At 45.4% G+C, this 25,000-nt stretch overlaps 1 protein-coding gene across 5 annotated transcripts in view; it reads right to left on the minus strand.

The window, feature by feature from the left end:
• LOC135106561 (UPF0746 protein DDB_G0281095-like) overlaps nucleotides 1-25,000 on the minus strand; it is a 106,708-nt gene that overhangs the window by 62,980 nt on the left and 18,728 nt on the right. For 2 of the 5 annotated variants that reach the window (XM_064015776.1, XM_064015772.1), the window contains exon 1: nucleotides 12,850-13,026. The exons of the other annotated variants lie outside the window; for them this stretch is intronic. The gene's annotated coding sequence lies outside the window, so the exon portion shown is untranslated. Of the gene's footprint in view, nucleotides 1-12,849; nucleotides 13,027-25,000 lie in introns of those variants that run through there. 5 annotated transcript variants of the gene reach the window in all.

Here is a 25,000-nt window from a genome sequence, read left to right on the forward strand (position 1 = left end):
TTTGCTCGTCCTCACCCCTTCTGTTTTACCTTTTACAGTGTTCTTATGCACCTGTCACCCTCCGTCTCTCTCTCTCTCTCTCTCTCTCTCTCTCTCTCTCTCTCTCTCTCTCTCTCTCTCTCTCTCCTTCGTCATCTTCCTCATCTTGTCCTTCCTCCCCTTTTCTTTTCTCATATCTCCTTTTACCTTCCTCTCTCTTTCAGCTCCTTTCCTTATCCCGTTCCCTCATCCTCCTCTTCCTCAGTTCCTTCACCTCGCCTTTCTCTTCCTCTTGTCCTTAAAGTTATTCCCCTTTACCTCTCATTCCTTCATCATCTCCACCCACCTTTACCAGTCTCCCTCACCCTCTCCTCCTCCCTCCTTCCGTCTCTTTCTTCTCTTCCTTTCCTTCGTGACCTTCCCCCCCCAAGCCTCCAATCCCTGCACGGCCAATCACCCCCTCCTCCAGGTAAAGAAACTCAGGTGTTGTGGCTGATGGTGATGATGATCCATGCGGTAAGACGATTGGCATGCGGCAGGGACTGGGCAAGGTGGGTACTGGGGGTATGTACTGGGTTGGGGACTGGTAGGGGAGGGGCAGAGGTGACTTAATAGGAAGGGGCAAGGACTGGGAAATGGGGTGATCTGGTTGGGGAGTGGGTGGGTGGGAGTGAGTGGATGGGTGGAATAGTGGGTGTGTCTGGGTGTGTTTGGGTGTGTTTGGGTGTGTTTGTCAGGGGTGATGGGTGTGTATTGGGGTTCTGCTAGTGAGGGGTGATGGGGTGTGGATGCTGTGTTGGGAGGAGAAGGGGAAGTTGACAGGAAACTAGGTAGAAGAAGAAGAAGGGGAGGTGGAGGAACAGGGGACGTGGATAGAGTAAGGGGAAGAAAAGGAAGGTGAAAGATCGAAAAAAAATATTTATATAAGAAAAGGAATTAGAGGTAGTAGGATAATGGAAGTGAAGGAAAGGATGAAAAGGAACCAAAGAAAGAAGGCGAGAAAGGAAATGAAATGAAAAGGAAGAAACGAAAAGAAAAGGAAGAAAAGAAGCTATAAATACATAATTAGACCCAGTGGTTAGACAGAGAGAGAGAGAGAGAGAGAGAGAGAGAGAGAGAGAGAGAGAGAGAGAGAGAGAGAGAGAGAGAGAGAGAGAGAGAGAAGAAACATGCACTTCCCACGTCAATAAACAATGCACGCACGCAACATGATGTACGTGTGTGTGTGTGTGTGTGTGTGTGTGTGTGTGTGTGTGTGGGTGTGGGTAAGTGCACGTAATACAACCATTTCCTAACCTAAATTACTCATCTACCACTACGTAACATCCTTCTCTGGTATTTGAGTATGAAAAGGAAAGCAAAGATGAGGGGAAGTGAAGAAAGGTTTAGGGTCCACCACCACCACCACCACCACCACCACCACCACCACCACCATTACCTCGACCTTTCTCCGCCACCACCACCACAACCTTGGCCGTCACAACACCTTTCTTGCCAGGGACTGTTGACCCTTACCTGCACTGACCCTTTACCTGCCTCCCATCCCCCCACTTTCCATCTCCCTCTCTCTCTCTCCCTCTCTCTTCCCCCCTCCCTCCCTAAGCCTTTCCACTCCTTAGTCTCTCCCTCGCATTTTTTTTATTTTTATTTTATGATGTAATTCTTCGTTCCTTTCTTCATTCTTCCTCCTCTCCGTTCTTCCTTCCTTTCGCTTTTGTTGCTTGTTTCTTGTTTCTTTATTTTTTTCGTTCGTTCTTTCTTTCTTTCTGTCATGTTTGTCTGTGTCTGTCTGTCTGTCTGTTTGTCTACTGGTCTGTCTGTCTGTCTGTTTGGCTATCTGTTTATCTGTCTGTTTCACTGATTGCCTTTCTCCTTTTCCTCATCTTTACTCCTCTCCTTTTCTGCTTCCCTTTCTAAAAATTTGCCTCCTTCCTTTTCTTCCTTCTCCTTTTTTTCCTTTCCTCTTTCCTTCCTTCTCTCTTTTCTTCCCTTTTTTAAATGTTACATTCCAGCAGAAGTCGAGCTAGAGCCAAGAATATTATGATGAAGGAGGAGGAGGAAGAAGAAGATGAAGAAGAAGAGGAGGAGGAGGAGGAGGAGGAGGATGGGCAACGTGCCTACTTTTTGGGATTTCGCATAATGGAACCACGAAACGGTACAGAGAGAGAGAGAGAGAGAGAGAGAGAGAGAGAGAGAGAGAGAGAGAGAGAGAGAGAGAGAGGGTATCTGAAGCTGCTTGTGACCTTGCGCGACCTTTCATTGTTGGCTCTCAAATTAGCGCAAAAAGTAGCAACAAGCGAGTGGAGAGAAAATTTTGTACTTCTTCCCTTTCCATCGAACCGTGGAGAGAGAGAGAGAGAGAGAGAGAGAGAGAGAGAGAGAGAGAGAGAGAGAGAGGTATGAGATGCTGCCTACACGCCTCGCTTCACATTTTTCGAACTTCAGAACGTGCCACAAACTGAGAATTCCCTTGCCACCTTTGTCACCAGCTCTCTCTCTCTCTCTCTCTCTCTCTCTCTCTCTCTCTCTCTCTCTCTCTCTCTCTCTCTCAATAGTGGTTAAGCTGCCACATTAACAGCAGGGGGCGGTGGTTGGACGGGTACGGTCGTGCGTAGGCATTTGGGTGGTGGTGGTGGTGGTTGTGGTGGTGATGGTGATGGCGGTGGTGATGGTGGTGGTAGTCTATCATACACCCATCACGCGCCTGTCTTAAAAATGCCAAGAAATCGCATCAAATCACCTGCTGTCTGCTCGTTACACCTGCAATAATTAACGAGACGAGGTGCGGCAGGTGTACGTGCAGGGAAAGAAAATATAATTATATATACCTTAGAATCTTGCCAAAAAAAAAAAAAATTCACTTTCGTATCTTTGCGTCTAAAAAAAAAAAGTTATGTTCAGTTACAGCAATATGCTCGTAAATTTAATAATAAATGTAACTCAGCATCTTTAAAAATAATCACTTTCGTAATTTCAAATCTAAAAAAACTCAATTATCTTCGGTTCATGTGAGAATCGTAAGCATAACTAAAAAATATATATAACTTAGAATCTAAAAAAATAATCTCTTTTCTAACTTCGGATCTAAAAAACTCAATTATCTTCGGTTCATGTGAGAGAATTGTAAGTGTAACAAAAAATATAACTTAGAATCCAAAAAAATAATCACTTTTCTAACTTTGAATCTAAAAAAAATCTATAAAAAAAATCTACACACTCTTGTAACTTCGCATCTAAAGAAAAGAAAAAAAAATTATCTTCGTCTCCTCTGATTGGCTCGTAGGTTTCAGCCGATGACGGGAGCGGAGGAAGTAATCACCGCCATCGCAGGCACTGATCACCCTCTCTTTGTGTCGAATCCTGCCGGAGTGGTTGAAGGGGAGGCCATTAGCGGCGGTAAAAATACGAGTTAATTGTTCATCTGAAGACGATTTTGCGCCTTGTCCTTCCCGTTATATTGTGTAAGTAATGAGGAATGTTTGTATGTGTGTTTATGTGTGTGTGTGTGTGTGTGTGTGTGTGTGTGTGTGTGTGTGTGTGTGTGTATGTGTGTGTGTTTAGGCGCCGTTGACTCACGATCGACACATTCAAAGCTATTTCCTCTCCTTTCCTCCGCCCTTTCTCTCCTCATCTCCTCCTCCTCCTCCTCCTCCTCCTCCTCCTCCTCCTCCTCCTCATACCCTGCCATGCTCCTCCAGTCCAACATGCTAACCTCCCCCTTCCTCCCTATTCCTCTCCTCCTCCTCCTCCTCCTCCTCCTCCTCCTCCTCCTCCTCCTCCTCCTCCTTCTCCCTACCCTCCTTCTAATACCAGGTCTGCCCAAGCTTCTGCCGAGCCTAAATTAGCCTTGCGTTTCCCGACTCGCGCGGCGCCTCACCTCTCGTCGCCTCCTCGGTTCTCTTCCTCGCGTCTTGAGCTTAAGGGAGTCTATTTAATATACAAATAATGAGCTAGACTTAAATGACCCCTTGGCGTGAAGAATAGCCGTGTGTGTGTGTGTGTGTGTGTGTGTGTGTGTGTGTGTGTGTGTGTGTGTGTGTGTGTGTGTGTGTGTGTGTGTGTGTGTGTGTGCGTGCGTGGACGTGTGTGTGTGTGTAGGAATGTTTTCATCACGACCTAAGGAAATGACGTCATGCAGAAAGAGAGAGAGAGAGAGAGAGAGAGAGAGAGAGAGAGAGAGAGAGAGAGAGAGAGAGAGAGAGAGAGAGAGAGAGAGAGAGAGAGAGAGAGAGAGAGAGAGAGGCTGGTGGACGAAGCGAGCTCGGGAAACAAGAGAACCGAAGTACAGGAAGGTCAAGGTCGAATTTTCCCGCCCTTGAAGCAGAAGCTGTAGACTCGCCTTGGGGGTTCCAGTTACCAAGACGGGCGGCTGAGTGGGCGGGTGGGCGTGTGGGCTGCAAGACAACAATGCCGTCTTTGGAACACATGACCTACGAGGAGACTGAGGAGGCAGAGGAGGAGGAGGAGGAGGAGGAGGAGGAGGAGGAGCGGGCGTTGAACTGCCTTTACCGGGGAGGACAATTAAGAACAAGGAGTGAATGCTGCGGAGGCGCCGAAGAAACGCCTGACGAAGGGAGGCTGAGAGAGAGAGAAGAGACAGACAGATAGATAGACAGACAGAGACAGACAGACAGACAGACATGTTAGATTTTTCACGCTGACAGAGAAAACGTTCCACGAATATCCTGCAAAATCCTGGTTTTTGCAATTTGGGTTTGGAGTCTTGCAGGAAAAACCTTTTGTGGGAAGTATGACAATGCAAATACTGCTTTTGATACCCAGAGAGAGAGAGAGAGAGAGAGAGAGAGAGAGAGAGAGAGAGAGAGAGAGAGAGAGAGAGAGAGGGAGCTTAAAAGGTCAAGTGGAATGGATATGAGAGAGAAGGATTGTCTAGAGTCTTCAGGAGGGAGTGGAGAGTGGTAATTTTGAGGAGGTGGAGGAGGTGGAAGAGGAGTAGGAGCAGGAGGAGGTGAAGGAGGAGGAGGATGTTGGGGAAGGATAAGAATACAAAGAAGAATTATTTAAAGACCTGTGGAGAGAAGGGGAGGAGGAGGAGGAGGTGGAGAAAGAGAAAGAGGAAGAGGAAGAGTGAACGTCGAAAAGGACCAACCCTGTCGAAGTTTGGACAACGGTGAGGGTGCCGTACACACACACACACACACACACACACACACACACACACACACACACACACACACGCACGCACGCACGTAAGCACACAGGCACACTTTGTCAAGCTCATGATGATGTTTTGATTGTTTGCAAAATGTGCTCTGGTGCTCTCTCTCTCTCTCTCTCTCTCTCTCTCTCTCTCTCTCTCTCTCTCTCTCTCTCTCTCTCTCTCTCTCTCTCTCTCTCTCTCTCTCTCTCTCTCTCTCTCTCTCATTGTTTACTCTTGATTTGCTCCACCAGGAAGTGAAACAAACTCTCTATCTTTCAATTCACTTTTTTCCTCAATTTCTTTCCTTTCATTTTTAGTCTAATTGTCTGCATGAGAGAGAGAGAGAGAGAGAGAGAGAGAGAGAGAGAGAGAGAGAGAGAGAGAGAGAGTGTCAGACAGTCAGTCAGTCATTGTCATGCTTTCGTTTCTCTCTCTCTCTCTCTCTCTCTCTCTCTCTCTCTCTCTCTCTCTCTCTCTCTCTCTCTCTCTCTCTCTCTCTCTCTCACAAGGACGTCAGCAGCAAAACACCACCTCAGGAGCCCTTCGTCAGGTTAAACGAGATTGACTGGTGGGTCAGGTGGGAAGGCGAGGCGGAAGGGACTGAGAGAAGCCGGCGAGGAAGGGAAGGAAGGAGGGAAGGAATGAAAGAGGAAGGCAAGTAGGAGAGAGCCGGATGAGAAAAGGAAGGGAGAAGAGAAGATAGAAGGGTTGAGCTAAGATGAAGGAGGAGGAAAGAGGGGAAAGGATAGAGAAGGGGGAGAGGTACGAAGGAGGAGGAGGGAGGTAGGGAGGGTGTTGATGAGGGAAGGGCGGGGAGTGGGAAAGAGTAGATGTGATAGGTGAAGGGAGGAGAAGGAATGGAGGAGAAAAGAAGGAATGGGTTGAGAGAATGAGGCAATGATGGAAGGAATGGATAAAGGGAAAGAGAAAAGAATGCAGGCAAGGAAGAGAAATAAAAATGAACAGAAGGAAGGAAGTAGGAGAAAATGGAAGACAAGAATGGATGGGCTGAAGAAAGGATGAAAAATTGATACAGAGAGAAAGAATGGATAGAGGGAATAGATGGACGAAAGGAAGGGAGGAAAAAAATAGAAGATAAAAATGGAGGGAAGGAGAGAGAAAAAAATAGAAAGAACTGATATAGAAAAGGAGAGATGAGAAAAGTAGAGAGAGAGAGAGAGAGAAAGAATGAATAGAAGAAATGGATGGAAGCAACGAGAGAGTAGGGAAGGGACGTGGGGAGGGAAGGAATGAGGGGAGAAGGATGGGAAAAAAATCCAAGGTGTGAAGGCTGACACATGAGAGAGAAGATATATAGGTTACGGACGCTGGGAGAGACAAAAAGTAAAGGTCACCAAAATATTAGGAAAGAGTGTGTTTATCGAGTTATGGGACCTTTTATGGCAGAGTGGAATGTACTGGTGTATTTTGCCTCACTGGTTTACAAGAATGAGAAGGCTAGGAGGTGTAATTCAATATGTCCTTCTTTAAGTGTTTTATTGATTAACAGGTGTTGTCTTTGGGATATGTAGAAATACTTGTTAATCCATCTTGTGTTGTGAAAGAAGAAAGGACAGGAGGTGAAGTTAAGGTCTGCCTCGAACATTCCTTACATTTTTGAGTGAACTTCTATTTTTTCTTCAGTTTTTGTAACTTGGAAAATGAGACTAAACTTAAATCTCTCTGGTGTGTTTTCATTTCTTTTTTTTCGTGTTTTTTTTTCTCGTATAATTTTTGCAACGACCAAGAAAACATGAGCTACATATATATTTTTTTTCATGATGTATATAAGCTCATGATATATATTTTAATTTGGATTGTAGAGGAGACTAGATACAAAACCTTTTTCGAATTTTTGTTCCTTTTCATATATTGTCCCCAACACATTTTGCTTTCTACTAATGAGCAAATTTAAAACGAGATTTCTTTACTATGTACATTTCACCCTTGAATTTACGAGTGAAACGTAAGAAGACCAAAACATGACTCTTCTTTCAAATGATATACACGTATTTTTATATGTACATTTCATCCTTACATTTACGAGTGAAAAGTCTGACTAAAGCTTCAATATTCTTCCCAGTTCTGTACTCGTGTTTTCCCATGTACATTGCACCCTTACATTTACGAGTGAAAAGTCAGACTAAAGCTTGCCTCTACTACGTTCCAATGCTGCACACGTGTTTTCCCTTTCAACGAATGAGAGAGAGAGAGAGAGAGAGAGAGGAGGAAGCAAAAACTCGTCCAGCGTAACCTTGAGAATTGTTGCGTTGAGATACTCGGAAGTAAGTGACGTAAAGAATAAGTGTATCACGTTTAAGAATTTTCCTGATTGCCTCCCATGATCCAACACCTGATTCCCGGGAAGACAAACGTTTGGAACACCTTCTCCCCTCACCTCAAGGCCGTTCACTCATAGCTATACTCCCGCCGCGTCAGCCTTCACGACTATGCCTCCTACTGGTCTACTAGTCTCTCTCTCTCTCTCTCTCTCTCTCTCTCTCTCTCTCTCTCTCTCTCTCTCTCTCTCTCTCTCTCTCTCCTGCTCCCACTTCGTCATGCTTAATTTGCTTGCACTTATTTTTCTTTTCCTCCTTCTCGTGTTGTTTTCCTACTGGTCTTCTCCCTCTTTTTCCTACTTCGTCATGCTTAATTTACTTGCATCACTACCACCACCACCACTACTACTACTACTGCTACTACTACTACTACTACTACTACTACTACTACTGCTGCTGCTGCTGCTGCTGCTGCTACTACTACTACTACTACTACTACTACTACTACTACTACTACTACTACTACTACTACTACTTTACATCTTCTCCTCCTCCTCCTCCTCCTCCTTCTCCTTCTCCTCCTCCTCCTCGTCTACACTATCCTACTCCTTATTTCATGTTAGCACAGCCATCTTAAGTACCCCCGTAAAGACTAATGGAGGTGCTACTGTTTGTTCTACCTTCATGTTTCTTTGTGTTCCTCCTCCTCCTTGTTTTTCTTCCTCCTCCTCCTCCTTCTCCTCCGCCATTCCGCCCACCAGACCGCTCAGACTGCTTCTCTTACTTACTTAACCTGATCATCGTCTGACATAAAATTCAGGTCAAGTTCGTGCACTTTTCTGGTTTCTCACTTTATCGATCTGTCGGTGTGAGGAGATAGTGGACAGAGGTACGAGAAATGATACATGGGGTACTTGTAGATTTGTGTCTCTGCTTGTGTGTTTTTTATCTATTTATTTATTTATTTATTTTTTCGTGTTTTGTAATGTTAGTAAATGTGAATGCACGTAGGTGATGTTTGGAACTCTATACTGAATTGCGTTTTCTTTCTCCTTTTTAATGTTGTTTTACTTGTAATTCTAGTGTTTGCCTTTGTCTTAATGTGTTCTGATGGTGTTGCGTGTGTGCTTGTGTTCTTGTATTGCTTGCTGTGCCGCATTATTTCCTTCCCGTGTTGTGTATGCTTGTGTTGTGTTAATTTTCCTTGTGTTTCATGTCTTACTTCGTGTTCAGCTGGTCTCCGTGATGTTGTGTGCGGTTAGGTTGCGTGCTGACTTCATTTCTTTGATCTGATTGTGTTCTGTTTGCTTGCGTCACGTGATCTTGTGTTGCATTCTTCACTGCATCTCGATTGCGTTGTGTTTCTTCTCGTCTGATTGACCTTTGTGCTGTGATGGTGGCCGGATGTATTGCGGTTGTGTTAATATGTTGCGTGTGTTTTTGTTGCACCTAATTAATGAGGTGTTTCCCAGGTAGTCAGAAAGCACTTCCTTATGTGTGTGTGTGTGTGTGTGTGTGTGTGTGTGTGTGTCATTGTGTACGTGTTTTATCATAATAACTCATCTGTAATCATTAGTTAACTATAAAAAAAACGTACAAACACAAACACACACACGCACGCACAAACAGACACACACACATCGCCTCAATAAACAAAGGAACCGAGACATATTCCAGTTATAATTGCACTCTTTCTTAAGTCGACAATAATTAATGTTTGCTTCCGTTTTTTCATACGTTATTTATTTGAACTTTTCCTCTTTTTTTTTCTCTCCTCCGTCACGCAGTTATCCAATCCATTGTCCCTCTCAACTGTCTTCCTTAATTAACGATCTCAGGCGTCACTCAGCGTCACACAATGTCACTTCCTTCATCACCGACTAACGCATCGTATATTTTCTTCACGGTCACTCGTTTTTTTTCTTTCTTACCTAGTTTCTTTCTTCCTTTCTTTCTCACGTCGTCATCCATTATTTTGAAGTCAAGGCAAAACTTCCACTTGGCCCGTTATGCTTCGTAAGATAGATGAGATTAACAGCCGATTCTTTTTGGAAAGGTCATTGATGATTGAAGCTGTGTGTGTTTGTGTGTGTGTGTGTGTGTGTGTGTGTGTGTGTGCAACCATCTGCGATAAAGTCGATGCGGGAATGGGGAGGAGGGAGGGAATGGGGCGCTTATCTGATGGGGTCACATTGGATTTGAAGATAAGTCACATGGGAGAGCAAGGGAGAGAGAGGGGAGAGAGGTGGGGAGTGTGAGAGTGATGCAGGGGACGGAGGAAGGAATGTGAGGTGTATTTATAGATGGGAAATACCAGAAGCAAGACCAACAGGGAGATTATGCCACTGCAGAGGACAGGGTCACCTCACCTTGTTAAGTCACATTTTTCTTCCTACAAAAAGTAACATTAATTCTCAACACGCCCTTGATAACACAATACCTCATAGATACTGATCACAATTTAAGACAGCACAAGCCAACGTTGCAGAAACACATAAGGCCACAGCACATGTAGCACAGCACACACAGCATGCACCACACTTAGACGAAACAGTACTAATCAACACAGCATTTTAAGACAGCATCCCGATACAGTATAGCAAAACATTTCAACACAATATTTTAGCACAGCTTCCCAACACGGCATAGCAACACAGCACCCGAACACCACCCAAGACACCACCACCTCAGCATACGTAACACCACAGTACTTAGGCGTAGCACCACCAAACAAGTGCATGCTACTTATTCCAAGGGCACACCATATGAGTACACACACACACACACACACACACACACACACACACACACACACACACACACACACACACACACACACACACACACACACACACACACACACACACACACACACACACACACACACACACACACACTGCAACACCAAAACCCACATAACAACAATAGTGCATCTTAGAAGAGTGAAATCGACCATGGAAACAATAGAATGGTATTAAAACACTTAAAAGAAATAAGATGGAATTAAAATGCATAATGGAATAACTAATGAAATGAGTATCTTTTGTAGAGAGAGAGAGAGAGAGAGAGAGAGAGAGAGAGAGAGAGAGAGAGAGAGAGAGAGAGAGAGAGAGAGAGAGAGAGAGAGAGAGAGAGAGAGAGAGAGGTAATTAGGAAAACAATTAAGGCAGTAAAGGGAAAATTAGGAGATAAGATAATAAAAGAAAAAAAATGGTAAGAAAACGCCGTCAATCTCCTCCTCCTCCTCCTCCTCCTCCTCCTCCTCCTCCTCCTCCTCCTCCTCTCCTCCTCCTCCTCCTCCTTTACTAAAAAACAAAAATTAGCACAAAAGGAAGGTAACAACCACCACAAAGAGAGAGAGAGAGAGAGAGAGAGAGAGAGAGAGAGAGAGAGAGAGAGAGAGAGAGAGAGAGAGAGAGAGAGGCTACTGGTATTAATCCACTCAAAGTCGTCAAAAAGAAATTGGTGAAGAGGCTCATCACCACTCACTGAATAAGGCGGTCGATGAATAATGCAGCCAAGCGCGTCACCACAGGAATGAGTGATGAGGGATGAAGCCAATGTATGTATCTGGACGCCCAAGAAGCATCACCACTACTGCCACAACTGTCATCACCACATTTCACTGCTATCGAAATTTTCCACCTCAATCTTCTTTTTCATCGCTAATACTGCATCATCTCTTCATCTGCATCCATCCTCATCACCCTTCACTGTCTCCCAGCTCTCTCTCTCTCTCTCTCTCTCTCTCTCTCTCTCTCTCTCTCTCTCTCTCTCTCTCTCTCTCTCTCTCATTGCCATTACTTCTAACGCTACTGTTAAAGCCTTCAGTATCACCACTAACACTGCATCACCACTACTGGGTCCGTCATCACTACACTTCACTGCCATAAAAAAAATTTTCACCATCACCATTACTAACTATTATTAGAACCATCATTACTGCACCCATCACCATTATCATCATCACACTCACCACCACTACCAAAATTGCGTGTCCTCTCTCATCACCATACTTCATTATCACCGCCAACACTGCATCATCACTACTGCCATATCTGTCATCACCTTTCACCGTTAAAAATTCCTCCTTATCACCACAAATGCCACCATCATCACTATTATTAAATGTATCATGTCTATCATCATCACCACCACCACCACTACCACCACTATCATCACCGTCTACTATCTCCTCCTCTGTCATCGTCACTCCCATTATCATCATCGTCATCAGCATCACTCATCATGATGCAAGTCCCCTATAACTTTCAATCAAAATGTTAATTAATTCATATCTCCAGGCCATACTGGATAATTGAATGGGTGTGTAATGACAGTGGCAATGATAGTGGTAGTTAAAGTAAGAGCGATAGTACGTAACAACAACAAAAAACAGTAGTAGTAGTAGTAGTAGTAGTAGTAGTAGTAATAGTAGTAGTAGTAGTAGTAGTAGTAGTAGTAGTAGTAACACCAGTAGCATAAACAGAACCAAATGAATTTCAACAGTCACAACAACAAGTCACACACAGAAACTATTAAATACACATGTTTTTGTCGGTAATGATCAGCTTGAAGTGAGCAGAGTGAACATGACGTAATAGTGACGCTGAAGTGAACGCGATGTAATAAGAGAAATAATATCACCGCCTCGTTAGTAATGGTGTCAGAGTTTCCATTAGCACACTGACACACACAGCTTCGTCACTGGAACACAACCACGTGACAACAGAACAATAACAACAAAAACATAAGGATAAGATTGCAGATACAACACTAAGCCACACAGCACAACACACAGCACTATAAAGGACGCACCATATCTCACCACAGCACAACACAACGCAGCACAACACAACACAACACAACACAACACAACACAACACAGCATCACAATATAACACAAAGGAAGACGCAACACAGCACAACACAACACAACACAGCACAACACAACACAACACAACATAACACAAAGCAAGACGCAACACAACACAACACATCACCACACAGCACATCGCACCATAAAGCACTGCATCACACCTCACCACACTTCACCACAGCACAGCACAGCACAGCACAGCACCGCAACACAAAACACATGACGGCACAAGACAACACAACAAAGTAGACGACAACCACAGCACATCACCACACAACACTTCACAACCCAACACAGTAAAACACAGCATCACTCACTACAACAAACAGCACAACAAGCACAGAAACCAAAACATCACAAATAGCAGACCACGCACAGAAAACAAACAAAACTAAACAAGCACTTAAAAAAACAGCATAAACAACGAGCGCAGCAAGACCCAAAAGGCGACAGATTAATAAGCAAGAGCAGACGAGAACAGAACAGGTAGTGGCGAATAATAGTAATCAGAAATGTGCAGCTGGGACGCGCTGCTAATAAGATCAACTCACAGGGATGAGGGAGAGGATGAAGTGGAGCGGGAGCGCGGGGCAGAGGCAGTGGGCACGGGCGGCGGGCGTGGTGAACGAGCGGGAGCGTGTGAGGGAGTGGAGTGAGTGCGAGGGAGAGTGAGTGAGGAAGAGGTGGCACCAGGCAGGGCCGCGGCTAAACCACTATTGAGGCAGACCAGAGTCACCCGCCCCCGCCTCATCCACCACCACCACCACCACCACCACCACCGCCACCACCACCACCCACACACACACACACACACACACACACACACACACACACACACACACACACACACACACACACACACACACACACACACACACTTGAGGTTTCCAGTCACACTTCCTTATGCTAATTACGTGTGTGTATTTAATGGATGAATCATACATACTGGCGTGTATACAAACTAATTGATTGGTGTTTTTGAATTCCAAGGTCAGAAAATATACGTGCTTGCGTTTATGTACCAGTGGAATGCGTAAACACACACGCACACACACACACACACACACACACACACACACACACACACACACACACACACACACACACACACACACACACACACACACACACACAACAATAAGGAATAGATGGACGCGGAAAAAGAAATATGTGCCTCCCACGAAGAATTTGGCGAACACACAAACAAACAAACAAACAAACAAACTCATGAACTTGGTCTTGAAAATGGTAATATGACTCTCTCTCTCTCTCTCTCTCTCTCTCTCTCTCTCTCTCTCTCTCTCTCTCTCTCTCTCTCTCTCTCTCTCTCTCTCTCTCTCTCTCTCTCTCTCTCTCTCTCTCTAAGTTTATACACGTGTCCGTAAGAGATGACGCATACACACACAGACTATACACAACCAGCACGGACACCATTATGTAAACTCTGCTTTGTGTATGAGTGTGTATTGATCTACGGCATCTTCCTGTATACATACACCACCTCTCTCTCTCTCTCTCTCTCTCTCTCTCTCTCTCTCTCTCTCTCTCTCTCTCTCTCTCTCATCCATACAAAGATGCACACGGATATGTATTCACCTTCCTTTAAACACACACACACTCAGACACACACACACAGAGACACACACACACATATCCATACACAGGTACACACGGATATATATTCCCCTTCCCGTACACACACATAGACACACGTAAGTACACATGACCATCCACACGCACATACTGTTATGGAGCGATGTGCACACACCATCTGCACTTGTGTCTGTGAGTGTGTGTGTGTGTGTGTGAGTGTGAGAGGCAGACAGTGAGACCTCAAAAAACATCAAATAATCACGTGAAATTGCAAGAAGATCAAATCGAATCAGCAATAAAGAAATAAATATGAAAATAAAAGAGAAAGATGTACACGGACAGGTTTGAGGATTACAACTTGGCAAAGGCTTCTCGGGGTTGGGGGGTAGTTGATGGGACGGGGGCAAGGACTGTTGGGGGCTTGGCGGGGCTTGGCGGGGCTTGGCGGGGCGGGGTAGAGCAAGACAGGGCAGTGGGACGCGGTGTTGGTTTGGGTAGCTGAGGTCTCACTGTTCGACTACAATCCCCTTTGATCACTTTATGTAGTGAGTTGTGGTCTCCCCTCTGTGTCTTCCTCCCTTCCTGTTTCTTCTTCTTTATAATGTGTTTCTTCGGCCTGTCTTCCTTGTTCTCCTTTTTCTCCTTGATTTGTTTATTTATTTTCTTTGTTTTGAAGTGTGTTTCTGTTTTTCATGGTCTTATTTTTCTTTTTTTTTTTGGCCTCCTTTTTTTTTCTTTTTTTCCTGTTTTATTCTTTTCCTTTTTATTATAGTTCTTTTTTTCTTGTTCCTTTTCTTCTTTTTTCCTCTTCTTCCTTTTTCCTTTACTTTCTTTCCTTTTTCTTTATTTTTCTCTTACTGCCTTCTCCTTTTCTTCTCTTTTATTCTCTTCCTTTTTCCTCTAAAAATTTTCCTTTTTCCTTTTCTCCTTATTTTTTCCTTCATTTTTCTGTTCTTTTCTGTATTCTCACTTCTCGTCTTTTCCTTTTATCCTTTCTCCTCCCCTTCTTCCTTCCTTCCTTCCTTCCTTCCTTCCTTATCCTCCCGTTTTTCATTTATTTTTTTCCTTTTCTTCTCTTTTATTTCATATTTTCATTTTATATTGTTTTTACTCTAGTATTCTCTCTCTCTCTCTCTCTCTCTCTCTCTCTCTCTCTCTCTCTCTCTCTCTCTCTCTCTCTCTCTCTCTCTCTCTCTCTCTCTCTCTCTCTCTCTCTCTCTCTCTCTCTCTCTCTCTCTCTCTCTCTCTCTTTTCATATACAGAATTTTACAAGAACATTTCTGTAGCAGGACAGAAGGGAGAGAAAGGGGGAGGAAGGGAGAGGAAGGGAGGGAAGAAGGGGAAGAAAGTGGTGGGTGGAAGTCAGTTAAGGGTCACGGAAGGTTAGGAAATGGGAGGGAGGAGGGAGAGGGTGAGAGAGGAGAGGGAGAGGAGAGAAGACCGAAGATGGATGACGGGAAGGACTAGAAGGAGGAGGAGGAGGAAGAGGAAGAGGACTGAGCGGTACAGAAAGGGTAGATTAAGGAAATAGCAAGAGGAAGGGACGAAGAAAAGTAGAAAGTGAGGTAAGGAGAGAAATGGAAAGGAAAGAAGAGAGAGAGAGAAAAAAAAAATGGAAAGGGAAAGAACATCCCAAAAAAAAAAGTTTAATGGAAAGAATTTAGTGAAGAAAGAAGGAAATACGTAATTGTTAAGGATTAGAAAAAAAAATGAAGGAGTAAGTTGGTAATAAAGAGAGAAATGAAAAAAAAATGAAAGTTTAGTAAAAATAACAAGGAAAATAAACGAAATGAAGAAGTTAGAGTAAGATTGAAGAATGACGGAAAAGAGTCAGAGAAAATGGGAAGTAATATAGAGAAATGAAGAGAATGAAGTAGAGGAAAACTGATTAGACATATGTGATAAAAAAAAACACGGAAATGGAAAAGAAGAGAAAAGAGAAAATAAGGAAAAAGAGATGAACGAATAGCACAGACAAAAAAAAAGTGTTTATTAATATCAGAACAAAAAAAAGAACAAGGAAAATTTTTAACATATGAGAAACGAAGAAAATGAAGAAAGGGGAAAAATGAGCCTGGATGAAGGAGGAAAGGAATATAAAAGAATAGGAAAGAATTTAGTGAAGAAAGAAGGAAATACGTATAAAATGTAGAAAGGAAGAAAATAAACCTGGATGAAGGAGGAAAGGAATATAAAAGAATAGGAAAGAATAAGAAAGGAGGAAATCAATAATAAAAAGGAAAATTTATTTAAATAAAACTAAAAGGATATTTAGATTAATACCAGAAGTAGTAGTAGTAATAGTAGTAGTAGTAGTAGTAGTAGTAGTAGTAGTAGTAGTAGTAGAAGTAGTAATAGAAGCTGTAATAATAGTACTTTTCTTTTTTCACCCTTCTTCATCTCTGTTCCTTCCTTCCGTATTAGTAGTAGCAGTAATAGGAATGGCAGCAGCAGCAATAGTAGTATAGTAGTAGTAGTAGTAGTAGTAGTAGTAGTAGTATTTTTCTTTCCTATTTCTTGCTAATCTACTTCTCCCTTCATTCTTTAGCAGAACATGATAAGAAAAGGAGCAGAAATAGCAGCAGCAGCAGTAGTAGCGGTAGCATTAACATTACAATACAGTTACTCAAAACTTTTACAACACCTCTCCTTGTAATAGCAGGTTTCGGCAAGCAGGAAATGTCACGGCGTCAAACAAACACACTCGACTCACTCCACAAAAAGCTGCACAGTGGCTTTACGTCAAGAAATAACCGGAGTGAATGACGCGCCAGCCAGGAAATCAATAAGTGATGCAAAAAAAAAAAAAAAAAAAAACTAAGGCATATGACAATGAAATGACTGACGTAACTTGCACGTATTGGATTTGCGTAAAGGTTAATTGGTTGGCCGATACGCGACTGATTAGTGAAGCAGAAACAAAAGCGTGGTAAAGAATGCAGGAAGAACATGGAGGAGGAGGAGGAGGAGGAGGAGGAGAAGGACAACAATAACAATAGCGACCACAACAACAACAGAAAGAACAAAGGGAGAATAAGAAAAAAAAACTTAGAAGGGAAGAAAAACACGTGAGAAGGAACATTATGAATGAAGACAAAGAAGAGCAAGAAAAACTGGATTAAGAATATAGAGGAAGATTTGAAGGACAAGACAGACAGACAGAGAGAGAGAGAGAGAGAGAGAGAGAGAGAGAGAGAGAGAGAGAGAGAGAGAGAGAGAGAGAGAGAGAGAGAGGTCACGGTGGTAGGGCATCAGAGGAATAGGTTAAGCAAAAACGACGGCGGCAAGAAATTGGAGGAGAGGTGGTAGTAACTAAGCTTGACGCAAAAAGTGTGGGGCAAGAATCGCGGCGGGATGAGGCAGCAGAGGGACGAGGTGGAATATGAAGCAGGAACACGAGAATGAATCGAGGGGAGCCTGGGAAACTTGAGGAAATGACGAGGAAATAGCAGATTGTTCACCTTGCTAATTATGATAATGAAACAGAGAGAGAGAGAGAGAGAGAGAGAGAGAGAGAGAGAGAGAGAGAGAGAGAGAGAGAGAGAGAGAGAGAGAGCAGCAAGCCCATGTAACACAAGCTTCACCAGGCATCCAGGTTGCAGCGGGTCAAGCCACACCAGCGGCAGGGTAACCCGAGCCTCCTCCCTTGAGATGTGCCGCGTCCGCAGCAGCACGGCACGGGACGGGGCGGGGCGGGGGTGTTTGGGGAAGCACGGGCGTGGGGGAAGCAAGGGGCGGGTCGTGGGTCGCTCATGCCTGCCAATTCGAGACACGTTAATCACCAGGTGCGCGGGACCGCCACGGGCAGCCTGTCCCCTCCTGAGGAGGTGTACTGCTCCTGGAGGTCACCGCGCATTACTCACCCGGCAATGATGTCTTACTTACGTCAAGTTGTGGGGAACCTTACGTCCATGTTTAGGTTGCGAGCCCTTCACCACGCTCGTGATTACAAAGAAATGTGTCGCCACATTCTTTTTTCTTTGTCATGATTCATTTCCGATCTTGCCCCGCCTTCCTGCCGAGACTGTTTTCACCGCGTCGGCTCCCGGAAAAGCCTTTTCCGCTCTGAGGAATTGCTCGTGACGAGGCCCCTGTGTTCTTTGGCTGGCCAGCGCCTCACTGGAGTCTGTGGGCGGTGCCGCGTCATGGTGGACACGTTATATCCAGTCTTACATGCCCGGAGCAGCCCGTCACTGCGGGCAGGTGGCGGCGTGTCTGCGTGTAGGCACGAGGGCGGGCAGGTACAGGAGGTGGGGCCCTCGTCGTGCCTCGGTATTGCTGTGTGTTGCAGCCCTTAGGGCGCGGCTAGGCACGCCGGGCGATCCGTGACGCTTTGGGTTTGCCAAGGCCTTCACAGGGGCATTGCAGTGGTGCAGGTTCCGTGTTTGTCTGACGGTGATTCTTTTACAAGTCCGGCCAATACTGATGCAGCGAGCATCTCTCCCACTCTCGCGGTCACGTGCCAGTGAGTGTGACACAGAGCAGAGGGCGGAAGAGCGCCGCTCATCTCCCTAAGGGCGCGGCAGATGGCGGCATTCTGGCAGAAATGCCGATGTATGTAAAAAGGTTTAGTGAAGCGCATGTAATGAAGATAAGCATCGGACAGAGGAAGCCGGTGATTAGCAGTCTGAATGCGTACTCGATGGCCGTGTTGCCTCGAAGAAGGGGAACTCTGTGGCCTTGAGCAGCTGGTGGAGGCTTCCACCACCTGTGGAGCCGCGCGCCGCGCCCTGCGCCTTTTATGGAGCATTAGCCTCCGGACGCTCCTCCTTGTTGTGTCAGCGCGAAGATGCAATCGTGGACGTGTTGCGTCGTTCTCGTCATTTGCTTTAACCCCATTTCATCTGTCGGCACTGCAGGCCACCAGATCGCCGCCTGACCCGCACAAGAAGGTCATCGCCCCGACGCTGCATCTCCAGGAAGCGAAGCAACCGCGCTGCTTCTCGCCGTCGTCGCCCACAGGTCCTCAAAATAACAATGACCGTTGGGCCGCTGCACCATCACGCCCATTAGGTCCTTCCCGCGTTCCTCCGCAGGTCACACCTGCACCGCGCCTCGCCCTCCTCGCCTGCCTCGCCTGCCTCATTAATCCCAGCAAACAGTGACCATTGTTCCACTTGCCTCCCTCTCTCAGGCTCGTCAGCCACTCCGCCAGCCGCTCGTGTCTGCCCACCACAAACTGAAGACAAACATTTTCCTTCTTCCCACGTTCCCTCCCTCCCGTCCGGCAGCCGCCACCTGCCAGCTGGTCCAGCCTTGGCCGGCCTTGTACTGCTCTGCTCCACTGCGCAGCCACCCTGCCTCGCCACCACCACCACCACTGCCACGAGCTGACGTACACAAAAATGCGTAAAACGTAGTACGTACATACATACATACATACAGACAGACAGACAAACAGACACGCGGAAAGGTAGCCACATCAACGAAGAGGCAGACAGACTGAGAGAGGAGAGACAGACAGACAGGCAGGCATACAAACAAAGGCATTCTATCTTTCATCTATTATTTGCATATGCGTCACTCTCTCTCTCTCTCTCTCTCTCTCTCTCTCTCTCTCTCTCTCTCTCTCTCTCTCTCTCTCTCTCTCTCTCTCTCTCTCTCTCTCTCTCTCTCTCTCTCTCCCCTCACACACAGATGTTACGTGTTCTTAATACTGTAATTCACCTGCCATAAACCCTTAGAGAGAGAGAGAGAGAGAGAGAGAGAGAGAGAGAGAGAGAGAGAGAGAGAGAGAGAGAGAGAGAGAGAAGTGTATGGACCAGAGGAGGAAGAAGAAAAGGAAGAAGAAGAGGAGGAGGAGGAAAAGGAGGAAGAGGCCGGCAGTGTTGATGGATTGGAGGGCAAATTTTTGGCCGTCACTCGGTTGTTGGGTTGTTGCCTCGCGGCGCCGTCCACTGGAAGCAAACCACGACGTATTGACTCCATTTTTTGTGGTTTTTCTCTTTGCTATGCGGTTAAAAAAAACGAGGAAGTTCACTACAACATTGCCGGGTGGGATTGTGGTGCTTGTTTGAGTAGTGACGACAATTGCATTCACTTATATTACTGATTCTACCACGTCTACCACCATTACTAACCACTACTTTCATTACAAGTGATGGATGAGTACTGGGTATGTTATATCTATTGGGGCTGGATTCTTGTATTGCTGGGCACGAGTCCTGTGTGTGATGCTGAATATCTGAAAGGCTGTCTCGATGGAACCATGGAACCGCCTGACCAGTGTTATTTGTCCTGGTATGTATTTGTAGTTAGTTCTGGAGTATTTTACGTGTCAGTTGTGTAGAGTGTGTTGTCAGTTGAGTGTAGTTCAGTTGTAGAGTATTCTGTGTGTTAGTTGTGTGTTAGATGTGTTGTTACTTGAGTGTAGTTCTACCTAGGATTTTGTTTTCCATGGTGTTGTTATTTGGTTACTGTTCTTCTTTCTTTTTTTTTTTAGTATTTATTTGTTATTTAATTTGTTCTTTGTTTAGTGTTTTTTTATTATTATTATATTTTATTAGTTGCTCTGCTTCTTTTTTTTCTTTTTTTTCTTCATCATTCATTTATCATCTAGCTTGTTCTTCGTTCATTTTCATCATTCATTAGTAATTCGGTGTGCTGTTCTGTGTTCACTTTCTTCATCTTCCATCATTCAGCTTACCTGTCTTCATTCACTTTCTTTATTACTCATTACTCATTCAGCTTATCGTTTTTAGTTAATTTTCTTCATCATTCATCAGTCATTCACTTTGCATATTCACCTTCTCTTCTTTTGACTTTCATCTTGCTCACCTTGTCTAATTCCTTTCTCTGTTTGCCTCCTTCACTTCGAACTGTACTTTTAATATCCTCTCCACTCGTCTCATACACATTAACTTAATCTAATTCATCTCTCTTCCGATCTCAAAATGTTGATCTTCTCTCAGTCTTATATTTGTCTCCTGCACTGACTTTAATTCTCTTTAATCACGAGGACTGTCATTATAAAGAGGAAAATTTTAAGTGGAGGAGTGAAAGACGAGATTGTAATGCAGGAAGGTAATCTGTGGGGTCATTGTGCGGTCTGTGTGTGTGTGTGTGTGTGTGTGCGCGTGTGTGTGTTGTTAAGGTTCTCCATATACAAAGAGACTTAATCCTGCAAGATATATGTGTGAGGTGTTTGTGTCATTTTTTTTTTTTTTTTGTATGTTTCTGAACAGGAAGTTTCTATTTAATAAACGCAGCAGTTCTAAGCAGTTAATTCGTGACTACTACTACTACTACTACTACTACTACTACTACTACTACTATTACTACTACTACTACTATTACCACCACTAATTTGTACGTATGTTTGCGAGTATCATGCAATTATAACAGTAAAAGTATCAGAAGCAGTAGTAAAAGTTTCCTACATACTTTAATCTAAGACATAAGAGCCCCGCGTCGTTAGGTTCAAAGAGTGCGTAGCCTCTGCCCTGGTGACGCCCGTGGTGGCCTGGCCTGGTGGCACGGGGCAGGCTAGCAGGGCGGCTGAGGCGAGTTGCTAGGTAGGTGGCATGTACGTACGTAAGGCAGGGCACCGCCAGCTTTGAATCCAGGCTGCCTCTATGTCCTGTTTGTTTGTTCGCTTGTAGACGGTGTGTGAACCCTGGTGTGAATCCTGGCATCCTTACCTTGAACCTTACCACCGACCCTCGTAAAGATGAGAGCCCTTGAGGGGGTTCAGAGACGTGGGTTGTCCCTGTAGTGAGGCAGATGGCGCACTGCACAACAAGAAGGTGAATTACTGCTATCTTTCAAGCGGCGGGTGGCGGGAGGCTGAGGTCGGAGGGTTCACTATGAGGGGAAGAGGCACGCAAGCACGGCGGTAGCGGACACGGGGCCCGGCCAGGGAGAATGTGCGGCGGGGGAGCAAACAAGTGGGCGAGGGAGCAGTCACGGAGGCGGGACGAGAGTGAAGAGGAAGCACGTCAGTCAACAGGCGACCACGACACACTGACGGATGATAGACAGACGGAAGGACGGAAGGACGATAGATAGACACAACGACAGAGACAAAAAGAACGATAGACAAACGGAAAGAAGGGAGGACAGTAACACTACTCAACGGACAAGAGATAAACAAATGAACAGCACGGACGGGGGCTCTAGTTAAAGGGCGTTGACTCGGGACAAGTAGACTGGAGACAGGATGGGTAGGAGAGACAGACAGAGACGAGGGACGGGAACAAGAGGACGGGGCGAGGTATCTAGGTACGGAAAGTGAGGTGTGGTGTAGTGAGCGGTGATACTGATGAAAGATAAACGGACAGTAAGTGCTGGATAGACGATAACCAACCGCGCAAATATTTAGCGGGTGTCAGGAGGCGGCGATAAGCTACCAATATTCACTCAGGCGGTGGTGGATGATGAGTGAAGCAGACAGGCGTACAAGAAGCGAGGGGAAGGGAAATGTGCGGGAAGGAGACGAGGAAGGTGAGGGACTGACTGACAGGTGGTATATAATACTCTCACACACACACAAACACACACACACCAATAATATTATCCAAGACACGTTAGATAAATGACTGGAACGTTTCTCTTAACACGGGCGACAGTAGCGGTAAATCAAGGCGACATACACACGGACACACAGACGGACAGAACAAATGAACAGCGGGCCACACACACAGCAGGGAGAGGGGACCACAAAAGACAACACTGATGTCATGATTCTTGAACAACTTACGCAATACAATCAAGCAGTGTTGTCTGTCAGCCTGTCTGTCTTTCTCTCCCCTGTAACTTCCACGCCGTGAGAACATACAGGCTGAGGAATCTTTATACAGAGGACAATAGAACGGATGGCAATACATCACCCTTGGCCTCTTTCAACAGTAATGAATCCCTTTGTGTGGTACTTAATCTTTTTATGCGTCCAGTGATCCTCTTAGATGATACTAGATCCTCCGGGCGAGGCTCCGAGACGCGTTCCTAGTGTGTGTACGTGTCCCGTCTTTATAAGGGGCTACTAATGGGGCTCTCTTTCTCCTCTTTACCGGCACCGGATTTATGGCGGCCGGCGGACCCTTTCTGTCTGTTGATCTTGCAAGTTTTCTTTGACGAAGGAGAGAGGAGAGTCGAAAAGTCTCTCTCTCTCTCTCTCTCTCTCTCTCTCTCTCTCTCTCTCTCTCTCTCTCTCTCTCTCTCTCTCTCTCTCTGGACCGTTTGCAAGCAGTGCCTGGAGCGTGGGGAGGTCAGGAGCGGCGGTGACCTGCGGCTTGGCAATGTAGTGTGAGGGGGAAGAGAAAAACTCACTCAGGAGGAGGAGGAGGAGGAGGAGGAGGAGGAGGTGGAGGAGGACGATGGGTAGGGGTGGGAAGAAATAGGTGAACCCATCCTTCAGGGCGGGTAGAAAGGAGCCCCATAATGACCTGGCGTTGAGATGACCAGACACGCGATGACACCAAGACGAGCCTCGACAAGAGAGAGAGAGGGAGAGGGAGAGGGAGAGGGAGAGGGAGAGGGAGAGGTGGATGAACGGACAGATAAATATAAGCCTGGACGGGAAAAATAACCCACAGACAAGGCACTTTTTGGAAACTTTGAAGGATGTGTATCAGTCTCTCAAATCCTGAAGGAACAATGAGGTAATAGGAACGAGGGAGCCTTTTGTGTTCCCTCCTGACAGACAGACAGACAGACAGACAGACGGACGGACGGACGGACGGGAGGACTAACGGAGGGAGGCTGATACGGAGGAGAGTAAATAATTGAGCAATCAGACTGAGGTGAAGGAGGTGAGGGAGAGGAAAGGAGAGGTGAGGAGAGGGGAGAGGAGGGAGAGCATTGGAGAACAGAAGGAGACTGCCAGGTAAATGACGAGGAGACGTGCTAATTAGAAGGTAGGTGGACCGCAGGTTAGGCAAGGAAGTAAGATGAAGGCACACACACACACACACACACACACACACACACACACACACACACACACACACACACACACACACACACACACACACACACACACACACACACACACACACACACACACATGGATATACTCGACATGACCTCCTTCTCCCTCTTGATCTCCTCCTCCTCTTCTTCCTCCTTCTTCTCGACCTCCTCCTCCTCCTCCTCGTGTTTGCGCAGAGAAACAAGAAACAATCGCGCCGCCGGGAGCCGTTGACGCAAGGCTCGATTTACTTAAGCAAGTGTTGCGCCGCGACGCGAAAACAGCGACCCTGGTGGTGGTGGTGGTGGTGGTGATGGTGGTGATGGTGGTGGTGGATTATCCGGCAGCCTTTCTCTGGTCCGCCATGTTTGTTGAGAGAGAGAGAGAGAGAGAGAGAGAGAGAGAGAGAGAGAGAGAGAGAGAGAGAGAGAGAGAGAGAGAGAGAGAGAGAGGACAAGCAGATATACAAACAGACCGAATTCATTTTACTTTATGTTCGCAGTTCCTTCTTATTTAACAAAATTTTGCTTCCTTCTCACTTCTTTCTTACGTTCACTTATGCATTTATGGACCGCCTCTATTATTTGTTTCCCTTTTTTCATAATTTATTCCGAGAAAACTTTTTGTATTCATCTCTCATTCCTCTTTCATTTCTATTCCTTCAGCCATTTTTCTCATTTCTCACTCCTTTTTCTCTTCTACTTCCCTTCCATTCGCTTCTGTCCTCCTCTACTTTCTTATCTACTCTTTGAACTATTTTTATTATCTCCCACGTCCTTCCTTCCCTTCCATCTCCTCTCCCAACTGTACTTCTCATCTTTCACATCCTTTCTCCTCTTCCTGTTCTCCTTCCCTCCATTCTTCTCTTCTCGTGCATCCTTTCCTTTCCTTCCTGCTCCTCTTCCAAGTAGTCCTCTCCTGTCCCGCATCCTTCTTCCTCTTCCATCTCCTCTTCCATCTATTCTTCTCATCTTCTACATTTCTTCATCTTTCTTATCCCTCATCCACTGTTCCTCTCCTCTTGTACATCATTCTTCCATTTCCTGTTCCTATTTCAATTATTCTCACTTGCATCCTTTCCTTCCCTTTTCTGTTCTTCTATCAAGAACTCTCCTTTCCCGCTTCAGTTTCCCGTTTTCTGTTCCTCTCATTTAACCTCATCAACTACCACCACCACCACCACCACCATCGCCACCGCCGCT

Source organism: Scylla paramamosain, chromosome 13 (assembly GCF_035594125.1).
Source record: "Scylla paramamosain isolate STU-SP2022 chromosome 13, ASM3559412v1, whole genome shotgun sequence".
In the NCBI taxonomy this organism is placed as follows: Eukaryota; Metazoa; Arthropoda; class Malacostraca; order Decapoda; family Portunidae; genus Scylla; species Scylla paramamosain.